The sequence below is a fragment of the Coenobita brevimanus genome, chromosome 57 (assembly GCF_032717465.1).
Source record: "Coenobita brevimanus isolate Jiangsu-jjx chromosome 57, ASM3271746v2, whole genome shotgun sequence".
Classification (NCBI taxonomy): Eukaryota; Metazoa; Arthropoda; class Malacostraca; order Decapoda; family Coenobitidae; genus Coenobita; species Coenobita brevimanus.
In genome coordinates this window covers 7,744,182-7,766,881 of record NC_137010.1, presented here as the reverse complement: position 1 = coordinate 7,766,881, position 22,700 = coordinate 7,744,182, and the positions used below count along the sequence as shown (strand labels likewise).

The 22,700-nt window shown below is 42.1% G+C and overlaps 1 protein-coding gene across 1 annotated transcript in view; it reads left to right on the top strand.

Annotated features, from left to right (window-relative positions):
* The first annotated feature begins 3,547 nt into the window (after nt 1-3,547).
* Nucleotides 3,548-22,700, top strand: part of LOC145402075 (multicopper oxidase 3-like) — a 63,642-nt gene continuing 44,489 nt past the window's right edge. Inside the window, exon 1 of the mRNA XM_080274180.1 lies at nt 3,548-3,788. The gene's annotated coding sequence lies outside the window, so the exon portion shown is untranslated. The remainder of the gene's footprint in view (nt 3,789-22,700) is intronic.

The window sequence follows — 22,700 nt, the reverse complement described above, 5'->3', positions numbered from 1 at the left end:
ACCATCGGCAAAACTATCATGGCTGCCTGCTTCACTACTGTTGCTATTGCTTATCAAACCCACTCCCTCACCACCACTACCAGAACTACCACAACTACCACCACCAAAACTCTTCCACCATTACAACCACACCGGTACCATGACTGCCACGATTCTCAGAAGTACCGGTAGTAAGAGTTGCGTAGGCGGTCATAAGTTTTTCTCCCTTTTTTCCTCCTCTCTCCCTTCCCTTCCCTCACCTTCATTTATCCCTCCTCTCTACTTCCTCCCCGGACCCCTATGGTCAAAATATCACTTTCCTCCTCCGATCCTCCCTTTCATCTCCCCTCCCTTCCTGCTTCCCTCCCCCTTACCTCACCTCCCTTTTTCCCTTATCTCTCTCCCTTCCTTTCTCCACCTCCCGTTCACTCCATCCCTCCCCTCTTCGCCTCACCTCTCCATTCTCTCTCTCTCTCTCTCTCTCTCTTGCTGTATGGGACATCTTCGTTACGGGTGTTCCTTCTTCGTAATAAAGTTTTTTTTTTTCTTTACCTTCATAAAGTTACTCTCCGTGCATAACCTAAAGCAAATATCTGATCACATTTAACTGACAGGCGCGATGGAACCAGTAGGTCTTGCCGTACGCTTTCTTTTCTACTCCCTTGTATTGTCTGAGTTTATCCCATTCTCACTAAAATCGTCTAGCGGCATTATCATCATAAGTAATGAAGTCGTCTGGTGCCAGCAGTAATAAATAAGGTAACGCTCAGTCGTATGGAGACGTCGGCATGTTAAAAAAAAATAAATAAATAAAAGTTTGTAGGACAAAGCAAATGGTCCTACTATAAACATGAATAATAGGACAGCTGAATATGCCTGGCTGGGTCACGGTAGGCAGCTAAGTTAAAGGTCTAGAAATCTTGACCTTACTTTTGTGTTTAAGTATTGCTAGATCTTCGATAATAAGACAAGGATGACAAAGAATAATGGTTTCCCCTGCACACAAAACTCTCAACCCGAAAATGACAGGAAAAAGTGAGAAGAATGAAAGTAAACAACAAAATAAAAGAGTAACTGCAGAATGGCGATTGACTCAAGCTAAGCAGTTCTTAATTGTCTTCATTACTACAAGGGTCACCTCACCTAATCTGGCAGGGAAAAAAATAAGAGTTGGACGAATATATGAAAAATTTGTGAATGACGAAAGAAGAATATATTGTAATCAGAGAGAGAGAGAGAGAGAGAGAGTCTGTTTCCTATTACTCTGTCCCTTGGCTCCCAGGCTGACCTCTTCACCTATAACCTCTCTCCCACCCTCACCTCTCCTCTCCTGTCTCACTCCCTCCGTCTCTCCCTCCTCCCCCTTTCCATTCCCTTCTCCCCCTCCCTTCCTTCTCTCCCGCCCTCCGTCTCCCCATTCCCCCTCTCGTTCTTTCTTCCTCCATGTACTCTCTCTCTCTCTCTCTCTCTCTCTCTCTCTCTCTCTCTCTCTCTCTCTCTCTCTCACACACACACACACACACGCACACCTTTCTCCCCACTGCACCTCACCATCCCCTCCGACCTCCTTGTTTTCGTTCCAGCCTCACCTCGCTCCTTTCCTCTCTCCCTTCTTCCTTTTTATTCCTATCATCCCCTTCCTTTCTTTCATCACTATCCTATTTCCCTTCCTCCTATCTTTCAGTTCCCTTCCTCTCGTCTATCTCTCCCTTCCTCATTTTCCCCTCTTCTGCTTCCATGCTGTCCCCTCTTTCACCCCCCCTCCCTCCTTCCAGTTCCTGTTTGCTCTCATATTCCCTCTTGATTAATAAAAAAAAAAAATGTCTTCGCAAGTCCTGAAGTCGAAATTTGCATGGAAAAACGCGAGGGAACTCCATGCAGTAAGGAAATGACATTATACTGAAAAAAAAAAAGAAAAGAAATAAACTCCATACTGCCTTAGTGGTACCCCCAAATAAGTAAAACAGCAATAATTTGTCCCGAGTGTTAACATTTTGTATTGAATGAGAGTGCCTGTTTTGACGTGGGTTCAGTCCGGGCATGGGCGGACATTTAAGAGGGTGCAGCAGTATGCCCTTACCAACAGCAGGATAAACTGATATGATCGTAGTGAAGAGGTTGGGTGGTTAAGGGGAAAACAGAAGAACGGACGCAGATGGCTTCATATGACGAAAACTATATGCTTTGGATCAAGGGGATGGTTAAGAAATGGGAAGTAGTTATTTGATCACCTGGAATGTGTTTATATCCTCCACACTCTCTCAAAATAGAGTACTGGTAATATAAAGATGACTGGCGCGGATTACATGTCCAGCGATGCAGTTACTGATATATTTGATTTGTTTTCACTTAAAGAAACTGGGCCACTACCGTAGTTATAATTTTTTATTTTAATATTTTTGTTAAACTTTCTCTAGACTGGACAAGGACATCTTTTGTAGGATTCCGACCTTCGGTTCTTTCTTATTTGCCTACAGAGCTGCCTATGGGTCAACCAGCCTTCTGATGTTATCCTACCCCCTCCCTCCCTCCCTCTCTCTCTCTTTCATCATACATCTGTCCGTATCTATCCATCCTGCTGTCTGCTTCTATGTCTATCTACCTGTCTGTTTGTCTGTCTGTTTATTCTTGTCAGCCTATGGACTTGTTTACGTATTTTATTATCGGGACCATAAACCGTTACTGACAGTTTTTATGAACTGAAATTAACCGTGACCTTTTTTTCTTGTTTACTATGCTCTCTCTCTCTCGCTCTCTCTCTCTCTGCATCACAGTACCAGTGTCCTCGTAATTAAGTTTCGTTTTCTATCAATTTATTTTTCTTAAAGAAGCTGCATTATTATTATTATTATTATTATTATTATTGTTGTTGTTGTTGTTGTTGATGATGATGATCGTGGTGGTAGTATTAATATATAGGTATTTTTACATTGTTCCCATATATCGTTTTCTTATTAATCGCCTTTTCATTATTCTTACCCCAATTCTTCCTTCGTCAGCCTTTCCTCGGTTTATTTCTTCATTCCTATGTCCTTCCTCTTCATTCTCACCAACTTCTTTTCCCTCCTTGTTTAACATAACCTTCCAACTCCCACTTTTCCTTGGCTTCTTTTCCTTTTCTTTTTTCTTTCCTCGTTTTCCCTTCGTTTTATTATTCACTAGTCTGTTTACTCCCAATTCTCTGTTCACTCTTTCCTCTCCCTTTCCTTCCTTCCTTCCATTTCCTTCATTTTGTAACCCACCCACTCCTGTTTCCTCCCTTCCTCCTCGTACTCCTCCATCTCTCCCTTTAACTCCTCCTCCTGACCGCCTAGGGCAATCACGTGACCAAGCACCAACGGTCGAAACAACATCCAAAACTTCAAGCTCAAAACACCGAGCCACAAACATCCACAATCAAGCACTTCTCAACGGAATTTGTGTACAGAGTGAAAATTCCAGGCAGGAGGAAAGAGTAAGAAAGGAGGGAGATAAGGGAGTGAGAGAGGGAGGAGGCGTCTGGTAACCCCTCCTCCCTCCACTTCAAAGCCTTCCCTCCCTTTTTCTCTCAGTCTTCTCCCTCCCTCCCTCCCGTTCCCTCCTCTCCATCTACTAACCTCCGCCCATTTTCTCCCGTTTTCTCTATTTTCTCTGCAACCCCTCCGTGTTTCCCCAATATTACGGTACCGCAAGATAGCCGGGGTTTTTGGCCAAGTGTGAACGAAGTGTGGTGAAGTTTGCACGATAAATAACGAAAGAAATGCAATAAAACCGAACACCTGTGGAAAATAATGTGAGGATTTTAAACCGACGCCTTCGACACACTGCGGGTAAGTGCTCCAATTTTCTTCAATTTAGTCCCTTATTGCATCATTCTTTGGTTATAAATTTGGTTCAGGTAGATTCTTATATACATGTTTTGTTGCCTGAGTGTAAAACTTTGAAACGTTAATCCTGAAATCGTGGAAAATATTCAAAAATGTTGTTGGGAACCGAAAACGAGTGAATGAAAATGAACGAAGTCTTTGTTGTCTTTCGTCTCTTACGCATTTTTCCTTCTTTTACTCCCTGTTTTCTCTTTCCTTCTCTTCTGTATTTTTACCGCAAGGTATCTCTAATTTTCTTCTTTCATTTCATTAATCCTTCGTCTTCATCTTTTTGTCTCCACTTCGTTCAACCCTCATCCTTCTTTATTTTCCTTCTTTTTCCCTTCTTTCATCCATGTCTCCATACGCATCCCCTCCCTTCCTCTTTATTCAATCTTTCTTCCTCATCGTCCTTCATTCCCTTCTCCAAACCCCTGTCATTTGTATTTCATCCTCCCTTTCTTCGTTTTTTTTAACCACCTCTTTTCGTCCTTCTGTCAACCATCCCCACTTTCCATTTTTCTTTCATCCCTTTTCTTCATTCCTTCCCTTCATTTCATTCGTTGTCTCCAGTCTTTCCCTCCTTTCCAATCGTTTACTTCCTTTATTTTCATGTAGGCCTATTCTGTTCCACTGCATCAATCTTTCCTTCCTTCATATCTCTCTTTGTCCTGTCTTCATCATCTTAGTTCCCCTGTGCCTTCCTTTCCATGTTTATTTTGTCCTTCAGTTTCTCTCTTCATCCCGTCTTCCTCACTTCCTCCTTCCCTCCTTCCTTACTTTGTCTTTCTTGTCCTTCCCCTCCTATCCCTTCCTTTTTCCATTTGTTAATTCTTTTAACTGCATGCTTTTTCTCTCCTTGCCATTCTTTCCTTTTCTTCTCTGCGTTTTCCTCCCCCCCCCCACCTTTTTTTAATCACTCCTCCCTTGTATTTTTGTTCCTGTTTCCTACCCCGTATCCTGATATCCTCCGTCAACCAGCCTACGTAACAGTACGGCACCGTACCATTATGTAACATTACAAAATACTGCCTAACTACCTGACTTACCGTCATTACAAGATACTGCCTAACTATCCGACATTAGCATTGCATTACGGGGGAGTACTTGCTTTTGAACGAGAGAGAGAGAGAGAGAGAGAGAGAGAGAGAGAGAGCTACCCCACTTATTCCCTGCGTGTCGTAATCCCTTAACAATGATTGTCTTAGTTAATTCTTGCCGTCCCAGACAACAGCTTAAAAGAGATTTTTAAAACTGGAGGGTTAGATATAACGTCATGAAACGTTTCACTTCGAGGCATCCCTAGAGCCAAAGAAAATGGTCTGAAGGTATGGTAGCAAAAATAAAAATGTAGTGGTAGTAGTAGTAGTAGTAGTAGTAGTAATAGTGGTAGTAGCAGCAGAAGTAATAGTAGTAGTAGTAGTAGCCTAGTAGTTGCAACCCCAGTCTCATCTAGACGAACCCGGTAGTGTTGACTGAAGTTGCCCTTGTAGTGCAGTCCTCTCGAGGAGTGGAGAGGGAATTGAAGGGACATTTGTATGACCGGGCAGCTCCACCGTCGTATCATACCAGTGCCACCACCAGAAGGCGCCTCTCGACTGCCGAATGAAGTATTAAATGATGTCATCGTGGTGAGGGTTGAATCATACTGTCTAGCTTACCTGTGAATATGGGACAGAGAATATTTACCCACGTATTCCCCGCTTTATTTTGTCGACAGGAGTGATGGTGGACTGTAAGCCACCTTCCCCATTGCATGTATTGGCTTAAGAATGTAGCGATCCCACCGATAGCCACCGGTGTTATTCTGTGGTGCAAGCAACCTCGTAGCTCCAGTGGCACGGGAGGGATGATGCTGGAAATTTCCTGATCCTCTGATTTATATTCCCCCAAAAAAGATATTCGCACCTTCATGTGGACAGTGGAAACATGATTTTCCTGATGATGATGATGGCGTTTCTTCCTTACTGGTATGTTTATTATTGCTGAACTCGTTTTTCATAATGGTATCGTGGTCGGCTGTCTTTGTTAATGTTGGTATTAGTAGCTTTGTTATCTGGTATTTCTTTGGTGTTGGTAGCTGCGTTGTTTATTGATGCTTTGATGTCATTTGTCAATATTATAAGCAAGATTTGTTTTTGGTCTCTCTCTCTCTCTCTCTCTCTCTCTCTCTGATAGACGTCACTGTGTTCTTGTGGACTGGGATAGGTATCATGTTGCTGTGTGTATGTGTGTGTGTGTGTGTTCCCTCTGTCTTCCATCCATCCTTCCTCCCTCCCACCCTTCCTTTCTTCCTCCATCATACCTTCCGTCTTTCCTTCCTGCGTATCAGATGGCTCATATTCCCGTCAGCCAGACACCATGTACCGTCTTTACCAATATCTCTGTGTATTTCACGTTGTATAAGAGATACAGTAGGGTATATTTTACCCGAATAATGCCCAGTGGTATACTAGGATTTCTCTCAACTGTAAATGCCATATTCATAATGAAACGATTAGGAATGGTCATCTGTCTATGGCCAGACGCCTTAAAACTGTATATACGCATAGAAAAATAGCAGTTTGACTGTATGTTTGGGTAGGCTGAGCAGATTTGTGGTTCCCAACCGGCCAGCACTTCTGTTATGCATCGTGGTACCGCTTACAGAACAATAACAGGGGGAGTATACCTTAAGTCTTTCTCCTTCCTTTAATAATCCCTTCCCCGCGTTTGGGTGTATGAACGGGAGACTAAAAATGCGCTGTTGGACTGAAGGGGTTAAAATGGATGGAATAGCAACAAAAAAGACGATTAAAGCATATTAGAGCTGAGACTTCAGGATGAGGAACTGAGTACAAAAAATAAGGGTGTGACAATTGGGTGGTATGAGAATTAAGTGGTGGTCACGAAACAGGGTGCAGCAGCATGGCGGACCCCCGTTTTCTGTGCGGGTGAGCGAGGGAGGGAAGGGTGACTGAGCAGGATGTGACGCAACTGGGAAGCCTTTGTGGGGGCTGATCTACAGGATGCCGGAGGACGGGGTGAGGGGATGCAGCTTGCACTAGAACGTCAAATACAATGTACGTGAAATGTCAGATGCAATGCACAATTAGTAAATTAACACAAGCACATGGGGGAGGTGAGTTGGGGGGAGGGTAATCAAATGGTGGGTGACAGCGACTTGGAGGCGTTTTGTCTGCGGCCACCCTTTGCGGGATTAGGGCGTCGGGCTATAGATAGATAGATAGATAGATAGACGTTATGAGCTTCTGAAATAAAACTTCCTATCATAAAGTCGTCTCCTCAGTGGCTTGGCAATATTCTCCAAATAAGCAGGTAATTCATATAAGAAGTCCAAACTAATTTCAGTACTCATGATATCTTTCACGACTGATGTTGAGGCCGTTGAGCTATGAGGCATCCTTGCCTTACTGTATGTTGAGGGTCTAAGTGAGCATATCCTCATGCTATATAGAGGAGAATCCATGGTATAAGTTCCCTCATCGTTACCTACCAAAAAAAAAAAAAAAAAAAAAAAAGCTAATAAAGTCATGCTGTGGTCGATGATAGTGATGATGTGCATTACAACTGGCTTGTGGAAAACTATCCTTGCTCATTGTTTCACTTGTAGAAGGAGTTTAAATCGATATGGTACCTAGCTCATGTAAATGCTGTATTGTGGCATTGTAGCAACAGTTGCACCTATGTTTGTGTGTCTTATGCGATCTTAATTTATTTTAGTATGTACTGATATCCTCTAGTTTATTTTCACCGATAGTGTTCGATGTTTCGGTTGTGTCCGAGGTTGCATATTTGCTAACTAAATTTCTTGGGACCTTTTTTAAATGGTCAACATGAATTTGTTTTTCCTCGCCACTCGACAATGACTTAATTACTACCTTGTCTGCAGTCTTCTTAATCACTCTGTATGGGCCTTAAAATTTCGGTGATAGTTTATTGTTTCTAGTGTGAATGATACCATAGACAGTGTCTCCAAGCTGATAGGCGATTCTTTTGCCCTTTTATTGAATGACTTCGCCATTTCTTCCATGGTCATCGCTAATTGTTTCATCACCCTTTTGTGTATATAATGGAATTCACGCAAACGGAGCTTAGGATAATCGTCATAATTATATACTGGTAAATTTTCACTGTCTAGAATTTCGTAAGGTAATTTTCTGTCTGTTCCTTATATAATGAAATGTGGTGTGTCTCCTATAGATTTATTAATTGCTCCATTAATTGAATCTTCCACTCTGGGAATCCAATCATCCCAGCGCTGCCACCAAAATAATATATCACTTGTAATTAATTAAATCGTAGTCGTAGCCGAGCCGCAGGTAACAGTGAGCAGACTTGTGAGAGACAACCCCAGTTCACTTGTAGTTGATGACGGGAGAAGTTAAAGATGAGTCTGGGGTTGATAGTAGTTTTATTCTCTTCAAAAGGGAAAGCTCAAGATAAACTTTGAGCGTATTACACAAGAGCGTTTATATACGGTACTTGCTAACTTCTTGCAGCCCACCGTCCCCCTTCTCGCTCTTTCTTCTCCAGCCTCGTAACTCCTGGTTTCTTCTCCAGTTTCCTTCTGTATATGAGAAGTTCGGTCACATGGGCAATACAATTGTCGAATGTTCTAGAAGCCTGTGTGTGTGTGTTTGTATGGTAGCTTCCGGTCACACTTTGCTGGCTGGCATTCTTGAGAGAGAATTTTGCTAACACATTTCTTTCGGCCTCTAGCCTATGACTTTCATTTAACCTTTAGAATACCTATGCATGTTTTATGATATTGTAGAGTCCTGACAATTACACATAAATTTTGGAATAATAAAAAAGTGGGTGAGGAAGTTGTATAGACATTGAGTTGCATATTATCTCTGATGATGTGTATGGATCAAAGGCTAGGTTGCACAATGCCATACATTTAAAGGTACAGTACCTGTAGGTGGCCGGCGGCTCTAAACCGGAAAACCTCGAGATGGGTGCACGAATGTATGAGTATATACAACAGTAATCCACATAAGTACTTTGTATGCTTAAAATCTCATGTTCATAGTTATTCACATGAAAATGATAGTAATGAATATGTATCTGAACGAACCGAAAACAAATCAGCTCACCCTTATACATTATGGCGAATAGTATCCTATTAGCTTTAACCATAAATCCTGTTAAGAGTGCCGGCATATCATCACAAGGATCACCCTGATGATATATCCTTGAAAAAGACATTTTCCTAGTCCTGTAGGGGCTTCCACCCCTATACCACCAAGAGAGAGAGAGAGAGGGGGGGGACTGTGTGTGTGTGTGTGTGTGTGTGTGTGTGTGTGTGTGTGTGTGTGTGTGTGTGTGTGTGTGTGTGTGTGTGTTTTATGCAAAGATAAAACCAAGGTTTTAAGCTTACAAGCATCGTTCTTCCGGAGAAAATTGAACAAATGAGACCCAGGCACGTATTCTCGTCGGTTAATGAAGTTCCCTAACATCTTTTCTGTTGCCTGCTCTTATATCAGTCCTTCCAGTATCGCTACACTGTGCACAGATAACGTACAAAAGGATATTAAACATCCATATAAAAAAGTAAGTCGCTAATACAGGCCCCAGATTCAAGATTCGTGTATTTCGAGACACCCAAACCCATCGCTTTTAGAAGATTGGTGGGGAGGAAAATAGATTGAAGAAAACATGTACGTAATTAGCCAGTTGTGTAAGATACAGCCACAAGCAAAAGTTGGGCTTCACTTCTGTCACGACTTTGGCAGTGGAAGGATTTACATAGCCAATTCTTATGTAACAGTAATACGAAACATACAACAGAAGAGTATGGGTAGGAACTATATTCTTTGTTGTTTGGTGAGGAATCGGAAATACAGAAAGCAAGACACAATGCTGGCAGGTTGGCGTCTTAACTGTTATTCATAGCTTTACGAGGATTCAGAACGTTAGACAAACTCGATGAGTGTGAACAGATGATGTGTTGTTCCCTTGCGTGCGGGCTGTAAATTCAAAACCCATTCAACCCCAGAAGTGTTTTACATTTCTAAATCTTTCAAACCGAGGAATGTTTTATTTTATTCATTTTTTTTTTCTGCTGCCTCCCAAGCGATTTTATTCATGATAACCACGTGGTAATGAAAGGGTTATTGGAGGTTGTATTTTACCCCCGTAGAAAGAGAAGTTAGTTTCTGAGAGGAGGAAGATTGAGACGTGATGTCTGTCTTCAGCTGTTTACAGAAGCTGATACGGTGAACACTCCGACACACACACACACACACACACACACACACACACGGATGAATAAGAGCCCTGTATGGAGGCAGCCAGTGTGTCGGGGTAAAGAATTCTGGCAGCGGATTTATCAGGAAGAGTAATGTCAGGTTTCCGGGAAGGGGAAGAAGGAATACCGTGAATAATAAGACAAGGACTGAAGGCCGTGTTCTCTTTGGTTTAGGAAATTTCATAATCCCTCTCCTTTAGCGGTTTACTTTATCTGTTACACTTTAAAATTTAGTAAGCCCTCTTCCTTTGCGATTTACTCTGTTACATTTTAGTATCCTCTTGTGTTCTACTAATGTAATGTATGTTGTTAAAAAGATGCAAACAGCCAAGAAGGTACGGTAAGGTAATATGAAGGTGCAGTGTGGACGATGGTAATATAAAAATGTAACATGCATAATAAATCGCTATGAAAAGTTACCAGAGAGAATATGACATCCTTAACTCTCTCTCTCTCTCTCTCTCTCTCTCGTTATGTGTTGTTGAAGGAAATGGGCTTGTGTGGAAGTCCCAGAAGCTGACGGACCGATAGGCGAGAGGAAATGAGTTTATGAGGCAATAATCCCTTCCCCACTAGAACTCTCTGTTATTTTATTCCTGCCACCACCAGCCGATCATTTTTAGGTAAGGAAAACTCTAGTGAAGAAAGAGTTAAGCAGTCTTCATTTACTTTTTTTTTTTTTTACTACAATGTCGCCATTTTAATTTCAGTCATGCTACCTCCAGGAAATTTAATTTCACTTCGAAAGAACGTTTGTATTGTGACTGAATTAAGCAGTTCCTCAAATTCTTTCAGTACAGACGATTTTTTTAAAAGTTGGGAGAAACTGCTTGCAATGAAGGAGTTAAAGCGAGTTTTACACACACACACACACACACACACACACACACACACACACACACACACACACACACACACACGCACACACGCGCGCGCGCGCGCAAGTAGGCAGCGTCATGCAATTTAATTTAGCTGGAGAAACGCAGCATAGGCAAGGGCAAGGAATCGTACTGTTTTATTGGTGTGCTAATGGGGAGAGTAGAAACGTGTGAGGAATAACACTGTTCACCTCGTTCACCCTTGTTTTGGCTTGGTTGTCCTGGAGAGAGAGAGAGAGAGAGAGAGAGAGAGAGAGAAATAACACTGTTGTTCACCTCGTTCACCCTTGTTTTGGCTTTTCTTGTTTGTCCTGGAGAGAGAGAGAGAGAGAGAGAGAGAGAGAGAGAGAGAGAGAATTCATGGGTTTTCTAACCTAATTGTATTTTCATAGGACTGAATAATAACTCGTTGATTCTCGTCTTTCCCTACAAAACTAGTTTATCAGTTATAGAGCTTTAACCATTTAAAAATATGTTTGGCACAAGGATATAGTATATGGTGAAGGTGATGAATGAGTGATGCGTATGTTGTGAAGCGTTAGTAAGTTCTCTGTGGTGAGTAGGATGCTGTGGTATGTGATGAATTTCTGAGATGAGTATGTTCCATGTGCAGTAACTTGCTGTGCAGGATATAATATGCGGGTGATGAGTATGTGGTGAGTCGAGATGAATATGCTGTGAATTTCATGTTCCGATGTATGTGCTGATTATGGTGTAGGCTAGGTGCGGTTCATATGTGGTTGAGCGTGTGGTGATATGTGGTGACTAATGTGAATATGATGTTCCGGGTACTGTTTTGAATTGAGGGGGAGTAGATGATTTATGTGTTGTAAATGAGTGTGAGTGTAGAGTGTGATAATAATAATAATAATGCATGGACAGTGAATACAGTGCTTATGGTGAGTTCCAGTAGTGAATGTAGTGCCTGTTATACTTTACGGTGTAGGTGTGGCGATAGCAGCTACACCACCCCATTATCGATTCCATAAAAGGTCAAGCCACAGCGCAGTCTGGTACGATGCATTCCCCAGGATCTCAGAAAGGTCACACAGACGTCTTTACCCCCGGGACACACAAGGGAACCTGGGATTTTAGATGGAAGAGTTATATAGTGTGCCTGGCGTGATGGTGGTAGTTGTGGTAGTTTTGTTCTATTGTGGTAGGGATGATGCTGGTAGTACATGTTCTCGTGGTGGCGTTGGTGGTAGCACTTGTAGTGGTGGTTATTTTGGTGATGACAGTTGTGGTACGGAATGTGGTTGTATTGGTGGTAGTTTTTATAATAGTTGTGATTACTAAGTTATTGTGGTGGTGATAGTTGTGGTAGGGAATGTGGTTGTGTTTGTTGGTAGTTTTGATAAAGGTTGTGGAGGTGATTGATGTTTGGACAGTTGTAATCATGATTGTGGTTAAATCGTGGTTGTGTGGGGAATGTTTGTCGTGTTAGCATGGTGTGGCTGTAGTATGGTAGTGGTTGTGGTGGTGATGGTACAAGTGGTAGTGGTTGTGGCGGAAGTGGTAGTGGTGGTATGGTAGTGGTAATGGTTTTGGTGGTGGTGGTGTGGTAGTGGTTGTGGTGAAATTGGCGGTGGTGGTGGTGTGGTAGTGGTTGTTGTGGAATTGGCGGTGGTGGTGGTGTGGTAGTGGTTGTGGTGGAATTGGCGGTGGCGTGGGTGTGGTTGGCATGTGGTAATGGTTTTTGTGGTGATTTGTAGCTATGCGGGTATGGTAGTGGTGGTGGTAGTGGTTGTGGTGGTGTGGTAGTCGTTGTGTGGAACTGGTGGTGGTGGTCGTGGTATGGTAGTTGTGTGGAGTTGTTGTTGTTGGTGGTGGTGGTATGAGTGTGGTTGGCTTGTGTTGATGTAGTGGCAGTACTGCATTCCTCCAGTACTCAGTTAATACGCCTGGTTAGAAAAAAATGTGGAAAAACCACATTGTTTGACCACCACCATCATTTTCACCCTTACAGTCACCACTATCACCAGTCACTATGATCGTCGTTTTTGTCATCATCAGTAACAAAAATACAGCTACCCCCACTGCCACCACCTTTATCGCCGTGACAGTAACAGTAACAAAATGCCTACCTAGCAAGTTCCATCACCACCACCAGAACAACAGCAACAGTTTATCTGTAACTACCACCATCATCGCAACCACAGTCCCAGCCACATCCACCACCACCACCACATCATACAGCTCTTCTAACCATTCCAGCTACAGCCACATTAACTTCCGCCACCACCACCACCACCACAACAACAACAGCTCATTTAGCCATGCCCAGCACCACCATTCCTATTACCATCACCACCACCATAACAGAAACAACACCACCATCTTCCACCACCACCATCAAAACAACAACAATCACCCACCTAACCAGTCCGACTACCACCATTGCTTAATTCCCCACCTCCCCTCCCCCACCTCTCGCTCTCCCCTCCCCTCCCCTTCCCTCCCTTCCAGTCTTCCCTCCCTCCCAACCGGACATTCCACACACCAATAAACGCTTAGTGACTGGAACGAGAGAGAGAGAGAGAGAGAGAGAGAGAGAGAGAGAGAGAGAGAGAGAGAGATGTGTAAGCCTTATTGTGGCCTTAATTACTACTAATAGGACTGCAGTGAACGTTCTGAATGTGGTAACACGACTCTGCTGCGCGGCCTCGCTTTAACTGAATGAGATCGTCTGAGAAGAGAAGAAAAAATATTAAAGAGTTAAGTGCTTTCGTACAGGATTTTTAATTTAATTTACTTACTTTTTTATTTTACGTTTTTATTACTCATTTGCTTAGTCATTTCCTTCTCGAATTATTTACAATAACTGATACTCGTTTTGACTGAGCAAGGAATGTCAGTTGTATTGTTACGAAAACATACGGAGAACAATACTTCACCGAGAGAAAAGTTCCGCTCTGGCGAGCTTCATCACACACAGACACACAGACACACACACAAAGAGGGAAGCGCCTGGGTAAATGCGTGTTCTCAGAAGTCACTTTGGTAGCATGTTTGCATTCGTGAGACTGTTACTAACCCCTACAGTTCAAAGATGTTTTACCTAGGTTAAGTAAAACTGTGTGGCACCAACCTATAAAAAGAAAAAATCGGACTGTGGGTTTGAATGACCTTTATCAGCAGCATGACCATTCTGTCAGCCTTGTTGCATTTTTGAAACGTGTTTCTGTCAGTAAGAAAGCGTCAACCGGTTTTTACCCAGTGAGCTGTTTTGATACAAACCCAGTGAGCTGTTTTGATACTAGAGTTATGATTAATCTGCTTTTATACGATGTCATTTAGCTGAGCTGAGGGAAACACCAGACCCAAAAGGATTAACATCATCATGGTATTTTTATTCGAATTTATTTACTCCTACGTTACTACTGTTGCTATAAGTTGTGAAGGGAACAGGTTTTGCTGGTATATCCCCGCTGTACTGCGCTACCTTGAACATGATTCACATTTACTATCACTCTGCTGTCTCTTATGTAACCAGCTGTGTAACCTGTTATAAATGTTACTTATGATAACTTATGACTCTTGAGACATCTGTGCCTGTCAGGAGGTTTGCTTATGTCTTATTTATTATAATCATGAACATTAATTAGTTATATATTTGTATTATTACGAAGGCTCAAATCATCTATGAACTGAAACGAGAGAGAGAGAGAGAGAGAGAGAGAGAGAGAGAGAGAGAGAGAGAGAGAGAGAGAGAGAGAGAGAGAGAGAGAGAGACAATATGACGTAAGTTTGTACACACACACACACACACACACAACCACCATAAGCATATTCTACCCAGTCAAGCCCACTGACCCTCCCCCCCAATGGACCTCCCCTTCCTCTCGGGCTGAGTGCGTGGGAGGGTGGGTGTGGTGAGGGTAGGGGAGGGGTAAGGGTAGAGGGAGTGGTATCATGTTACTCCCGCAATAATAAGTGACACAAAAAAGGTGTAAGTTAGTGCAGCTGGGTTGTGATTTGTTCAACACATGTCTTCCCCGACCGTACCCACCATACCAACAACAGCAGTAACAATAACAAATAAAACACTCCGTAAAATAACCAAACTTGCATCATAGTGATGTTCTCTACGACCATCTTGTGTTCCACCAGCTGTGCCTCCTCACGCCCGTATGACTTTATCCCTTTATATTCCCCTATGGTGTCTGCAGACGGCCTTTATCAGGAGAATTACTTTTTTTTTCTTTTTTTTTTTTAAATCGCCTACTGTGTATGAAGCCTGCACATAAATATCCCAATGAGGAATAACGCTTGTTACAGTTTTTCGAGGAGTTAGGGTGTCCCCCGAAAAAAAAAAAAAAAACGATAATGGACTACAAGGTTAGGTCACTATGACTGTTTTGTCTACCACCAGGTATTTTTTATTCACCAGAGGGAAGCACCCTTTCCTAAATGGTTCAGTTCATTTACTTGGTTAGTTTCCATCACTTAAATCAATTGTCTGGTGTTAGCCAGGAAAAAAAAAAAATCCTACTCTTCTGTCACATCCACTAACAGTTTAGGAGGGTGAGGTGGTCGGGTGGGGTGGGGTGGATTTGTGGTGGTGGTGTTATGTAACCATCTTACGTGTTTTATTCGTTATGAAGACGCATGCTTTGGAAAAACTGACATTCCTCACGAGCGAGCAATGGCAGTAACTGTGCCTACATACTGAGATTGTGATTATCGTGAATATGCAACAGGTCTGGTCAGAATTTAACGTTTTTCATTTATCGGCAGGTCTAAATCTGGCTGAAATTGTTTTATCCTAATAAACACACTTCATTATGTGTGTCAAATTTCGTCTATGCCAACACTTGACGGTGTTATGGCATCAAGACCCAAACAAACAATACTTAAGCCACGATAATTAGGCCACCTCCAGCCTCCCTGACGGACGTATTATACACAACAATAATTAGTAGTAGCAACAACAACAACAACAACAACAATAATAATAATAATAATAATAGTGTATGACCAACCGTTGTGTTTCCCCGTCACAAATATAAGCATTGTATTAGCAAGAGCGACTCATAACAAACAATCTATCAGGTGTTTGTTTATGTTTCTGAGTACTATGATTTATCGCGCTCTCTCCTCTCTCTCTCTCTCTCTCTCTCTCTCTCTACGTGATTATATAAAATTCTCCAGGCGTTTGAAAGGAGGGAGCGCGACAAGAGTGGTGCTGGTTGTGGTGGTGGTGGGTGGTGGTGGTGTTAGTTGTGAGTGTGGTTGTGGTGATGGTTATGCCGGTAGTTGTGAAGCTGATGGTGTTGGTAGTAGTGGGTGTGATTATGGTAGCTGTTGTGATAGTGGCAGTGAGAGTTGTGATTGGTGGTGGTAACGGTTGTGATGGTGGTGGTGTTAGTTATGGCAGTGGTGGTAGTTATGCTAGTGGTTGTAATGTGCTTGTGGTGCCTTCTGGGTAGCTGTGGTACTGGTAGTAATATTGGTTGTGGTGATGGTAATAGTGGTATAGTTGGTATAGTTGTAGTGGTTGCTGTGATGGTTATGGCAGTGATATTTGCGATGATGATAATGGTTGTGATGATAGTAGTTGTTGTGGTAGTCATCTATAGCGGTAGTGGTGGTGGTGGTTCAGATGATATTTTGGCCATATCAAAGTCGGAAATGTCGGAAATTTGTGTATATAAAAAAAATCTTGGGGAATTACGCTCCTGTTTCAAAGAGAGAGAGAGAGAGAGAGAACGGAGAGGAGTGACCACTTGTCCCCTGGGAATGACCAGCCTTCCCGGGTCATATGGGTAGGACCATAGTGTACAGTAAATATTTTTATTACGTGTACCGTATATCCATATATAATTGCACATAGAAAAGTACGAGTGGCCCACTCACTGTGTGTGTGTGTGTGTGTGTGTGTGTGTGTGTGTGTGTGTGTGTGTGTGTGTGTGAGCTTTTTAACTCCTATTTGGCTATTTGATGGGAATGAAACTTCCCACGGGAGTTCGTCTGGTTACTTGGAAGGTTTTCCACTATATTTATTTTTGCAGCCATGATTATTAGGAAGGCCAGCACCCCGTGATCAAATTTAACATTCTCAGAAATAGTGAAAGGAGGGCAGATATGGTCTTGTTACGGTAGTGTACAGTACATGTCGTACCATGCGCGCTCATCCATAATGGGATATTTGGGGAGGATGACCCTCCAGTGATGCTTGGAGCGCGGGGGGGGGGGGATCGGCCCCCTCCCAAATTTTAAAATTATCAGAAATAGGGGACTGTGGACACAGAAATCGACATACATATCGCAGGATTGGGTACCGTATGCAGTTTCCATGGTTCCTCTAAATGCACAGGAAGAAACTGCATATCTTTATTATCACGTATTAGTAATAGCCAAAACATCAGCATGTCGAACATTTATTGCATTAGCCAATCGCTGCAAACCTGCTTGGTGCAACGGACTCACTCTTTTGCTCAGTAGGCTACAGTCCTTTAAGTGTATGTTCATTTGCTCCAGAGGATAGTTCTGTTTGTACTGGTACAGTACGTTAGATTGTGGTTAGGAACAGATGCTAGAGCTATAAAAAATACGTGGGTGTAGCGGTATGCGAGATTATGGTCATCATCCCCTGCCACTTGCCTGCTCGCATACACACACACGTCTGCGGTCTCTGCACAGGAAATAGTGAAAAAATACTGTAATTCGTTGACTCTCGTGACTCAGCTCCCTCACTGTTTTCTTCGAGTTATTTTTTTAAATATTCTTTCTGATAGTTTTTTTTTTTTTTTTTTTTCAAATCCAAAATCGGCGAAATACAATCAGCATTATATTTGCCATATTCCTTTTATTCATATTTTCTTGGTGCGCATTTCATTGTAGGCTAAACGTTCTACGAAGTATTAAAAAAAATAAAAAAGAAAGAAAGAAATATTGAAGGCACGTTTTGAATAATCAGACCCTTGTGATAGACGGGTGAAACAAACCAAGTCACCTATTCGACTGGTGCGAGAATCAGACTTGATAAGTAGGTACAGTACTGTGCTCGGTGTAAGCCGACGATATGTGGGTTGTAGTCAAGAGCAAATTGACTCAGCGCAAGTTGATTGCCGTAAAGATGTTTGTGCAGTCGACATGCATTAATTTAAACCCCTTCCATCCGTTATGTGCTGTAATTCTTTTTAGGTTTATTGCTGGTCATGTGTTTGTTGTATGTTCTGTTAAAAAAAAAAATGCTTTTGGCGTCCAAGACAGAATATGGCCGAGCTAAAAATGAGGGACGCAGGGCCCCCATGACTTCCTTTATGGATCCGTCACTAGGTTAGGAATTATCGACAGAAACCCCTTGAGTGTGATGACTTTTTTTAATGTTTTCATTTGGTTAGTTGGGTGTGCCTGCAGAAGTGGATGAGAATGGCAGTGCTCTAGTGGCCAGTTGTGCAGGGAGGGAGTTGGTGATAGCCAATACCCTCTTTAGACACAAAATGATCCATAGGTATACGTGGCGAGCGAGGATAAGAGTGGATGGTGAACTGAATGAACGGAAGGCAATGACTGATTATACGTGTGTGTGGATGACAGAATGAGAAGGTGTGTAATGGATGAAATAGCATATAGAGGTTGGGGGAGTGGACTTTCTGACCACCACATGGTGGTGGCGAAAGTCAAGGTTCAAATGAAATGGAGGGATAGAAGAAGGGTAGGATATGAAGAAGTAATTTATACAGGGAGGATAGAAAGGTTGCAAGGGATAGAAAAAAGGCAGAATATAAGAGAGAAATGGAGGAACGATTGGATGAGTATGATTCGGATCAGATGGGGGACGTGGAGGGTGTGTGCAAGATATTCGCAGAAGAAACCTGTGCAGCATGTAAGGTGATGCGTGGGGTGAAGAGAAGACGAAAGGAGGTGCAAGGAACAGCATGGTAGAATGAAGAGACAGGCTGTGTAACAAAAGAAAAAAGCATATAGTAAGCGGACGAGAAACAGGGGCGTGGAAAAAGTTGAGAGATGGAAGGGAGAGTTATATGTAGAGAGAAAGAGAGAGGTGAAAAAATTAATAAGAGAGAGTAAGAAGAGAGTGGATGAGGAATTTGGAAGGAATTTGAGTGTAAAGTGGAAGGAATGTAAGAAAATGTTCTGGAAAGAGGTAAAAAGAGCTAGACAGGGTGATAAAATATAGTCTGGGAGTGAAAGATAAAAATGATAGATTGGTAACTGAGCGGATGGAGAGAACACTTCAAGGAATTGTTGAACATAGAGATTGAAAGTAATGCGAATGTAAGTGGCTGGGGAATGGCTGGAAGAAGGTGGCATATGAAAAGGATGGAAGTTGTGGAAGCAATGAAGAATGTGGTGAAATGCTGAAGCATGGGGGAGAGATAGTAGTAGAATGGATGTGAAAGTTGAGCAGATTGGCCTGGGAGGAAGGTAGAGTCCCGGAGGATTGAAAGTCAGGTATAATTATTCCCCTGTATAAAGGAAGAGGGAAAAACGAAGTGTGTGGTAATCATAGGGGCATTTGTCTTAGTGTAATAGGAAAAGTTTATGATAGGACACTTATTGACAGAGTTAGGGAAGTAACAGAGGAATCAGTAGAAGAAAAGGGAGGTTTTAGGAAGGGAAGAGGTTGTTTAGATCAGATACGGTATTCATTTTAAGGTCTTGTGTAGCTCAGATGTTCATTCTAAGGAATAGTGTTTAGAGAAGGGAAGGAAGTTGTATGAGGTCTTCATGGATTTGGAGAAAGCATATGACAGGGTGGATAGACAAGGACCTGGGGAAGTATTAAGAATATATGAGTGGATGGGAAGTTGTTGAATGCTGTGAAGAGTATGTATGAGGGTGCAAAGGCTGCAGTGCGTGCTGACAGTGAGATGAGTGAATTTTTCTATTTGAAGATTGGATTGAAACGGATGTGTCATGTCTCCATGGTTGTTAAATCTGTTGTTACATAGCCTATGATTTCATCATCCTTTGTGTAATTTTAACGCACAGTATGCTGCATGTTTGATCACGAGCGTGTTCTGCCTCAGTCCCCCCCTTCTACCATTATAGTAGAGTAAGTCGTCCTTTCTGTTGTTCAGTGCGGGATTTTCAGCTCTTTGTCCCCATGGCTTCATTTGCGCGTCCTTCTTACAAGTTGTATCAAGCTCTGCTGGCCCCTATATAATGAGCTCAGTCTCTGCATCATTGCCACTTAGATCTGCTCCTCATTTTGTTCACATCTCTGTCCTCCCCTGTACCGTTATTATTATTGTGAGTACTCCGGAAGTCTCCAACCATCTAGCAGCTGTGTAATTTGAGTATAACTGTTATTGCATTTTTTCCTTGTATAGCATAAGGTGTTGATTTGTAGGCCTAGTGAGTTTTTTTTTGTAATTTATGTAGGATTCATTTTGTCAGCCAGTTTTAATATTATTTTGTATCTGTAATAATTTATCTTGCATTTACTGAGCATTACCCAGTGTATTTTCATTTTATCAGGGCTAACTTAGATAAATTTACTCTTGCTAATTTCGTGTTAATAGAGGCTATTGCAGTTAACCATATATTTAACCTGTTTTTTGCCATTACATTATCCTTATGAGTTCTGAATGTTTTGTTGTTAGTTTGAGCATTAAACTTTAACTTGTAATTTTACCTAACTTTTTTGTTTTGAACCTGGAACTTTACGGGACAGTAGTGATTTTTAGTATTCTCACTTAAAGTGTACATTATCTTTCTCTGTTCCGTAACACTGTATATGGATGGGGTTATAAAAGGGATACAATTTATGGCCGTGGATGATGGAGCGGCCCTAATGAGGGAGGGCAGTGTTTGGAAATTCCCTGTACTGTTGTTTGCAGATGATACAGTGTTGTTAAATGAAGACGAAGAGGAGCTGCAAGGCTTGGTGATGAATTTGGGAGAGTGTGTGTAAGAAACGGAATCTAAAGGTGAATGTAGGGAAGAGTAAAGTTATTGTCTTCCAGATAAATGACGTCACTGAATGTACAGTGAGGTTGGATGATGAGGAAATGGAAAATGTGAGTGCTTTTAAGTACTTGGGTAGTGTGATGAGTAAAGATGGAAGTTTAGAGGGTGAAGTGCTTGAGATGGTACAACAAGGAAGAAAGGTTGCTGGTTCTTTGAAAGCTGTGATAAGAAACAGGGAAGTGAGAATGGAAGTAAAAAAGTCGCTGGATGACAGTATTGTGATACCAACTGTAACGTATGGAAGTGAAGCATGGACTTTGTTGGAGGGACACAAGTCAAGAGTGAGCAGTGGAAATGCGTTATTTGAGAGGAGTATGTCGAGTCACATGGAGAGATAGACTGTCAAATGAAGAAGTGAAGGAGCGTTGTGGTGTGGATGTGAATGTGATAGAAAGCGTTAGAACAAAAACATTGAGGTGGTTTGGCCATATGGGGAAGATGGAGAGCGAGAGACTGGCGATTAGAGTGTATGTGAGTTAGGTGGAGGGGGGGGGAGAGGGAGGCCGACGATGAGATGGAGGGATGGAGTGGAGAGGTATATGAGAGAGGGGGGTGTGAGCTGGGAGCAGGGCAGTGAAATGGCGGGGGACGGCGACATGAAGGCGATTTGTTTGTGGACACGCCTTCCGGGATTAAGGCGTCTGGCAATAGATAGACAGAGAGATGTTGACAGCCAGCAGATGATTTTTATTCAGTTTATTATAGACTTCTGGTAGTACTGAAGATTGAACAGGCTCACCTCTTCCTTCACGGTCCCCATGAATCCTGTAGGCTGACATCGTCAGGAAAAAATGAGAAGGTGAATGCTATATCCTGGCATAAATTAGTTGTTTTACAGGAAAGTAGACATCGAAAAAGCAAGAGACACCGGAGATACTACGATAGGTTTTATAGGCTATATTCACTTCGTATATTGTTGCATTTGCCATTTACGGTATTTATACTTGTCATATTCTACACATTCATGCTTGGCCTTCAGTGACAACATTCCCTGGTATATTGGAGCTTGTGCCGAAATGGTCAATGCAGAAGCCAAAAAACAAAACAAAACGACTGCTTGTTAGGGTGCGATGTGAAGAGGCGCGAAACAGAAAATGTAAAGGTGGTGTGGTAAGAGGTAAAACAGAAAACGTAAACGGGTCACTAAAGGAGAAGCTATGATATATAAACACATGACTAATGGTAGAGGGTGACCATGGCTTGATAATGTAACCCGCTGTAGTCGTGAGGGCTGGGCCGGTGCGGGTTCGAAGCCCTCTACCACTTCATAAATATTTTTTCTGTCCTCAGTTTCTATATTCCCCTAAGCATGTGTGGCCGGTTTCTGGTTGAGAAAGAGAAAATTATAAGTAAAAAATAATGAATAAATAAATAAATACATAAATAAATAACAGTCGGAAGGTTGTAGAGGTAAGTGAAGCAGTGCAGAAACCACAGATACGATACGGAGATGATATTTTCAGTCGGTGGTGTGTTGAGTGGAATCATACAAACTGGGGCGCTGTGATGTTGACCTTTGACTCATAACCTTCATGTCGCCTCAGTATTTTCCTATGACGACACCCGTTTCACGAGTAAGTGGATTTTTTTTTTTTTTTTAAGTGTTCCCTCACATTTTCATGGTTAACACCAAGTTCACGGAGAACTGTTATAATTTTATTTATAGTGAAGGAGACCTGTTGTCTTTATTAGCTTTCATTTTTATGGTTAACACCCATTTCGTGAACTGTTGTCTTTAGTGAGTGTTATTTATTGAAGGAGAGCTGTTGTCTATATTGTTATTTTTGTTGTTGAACCTTT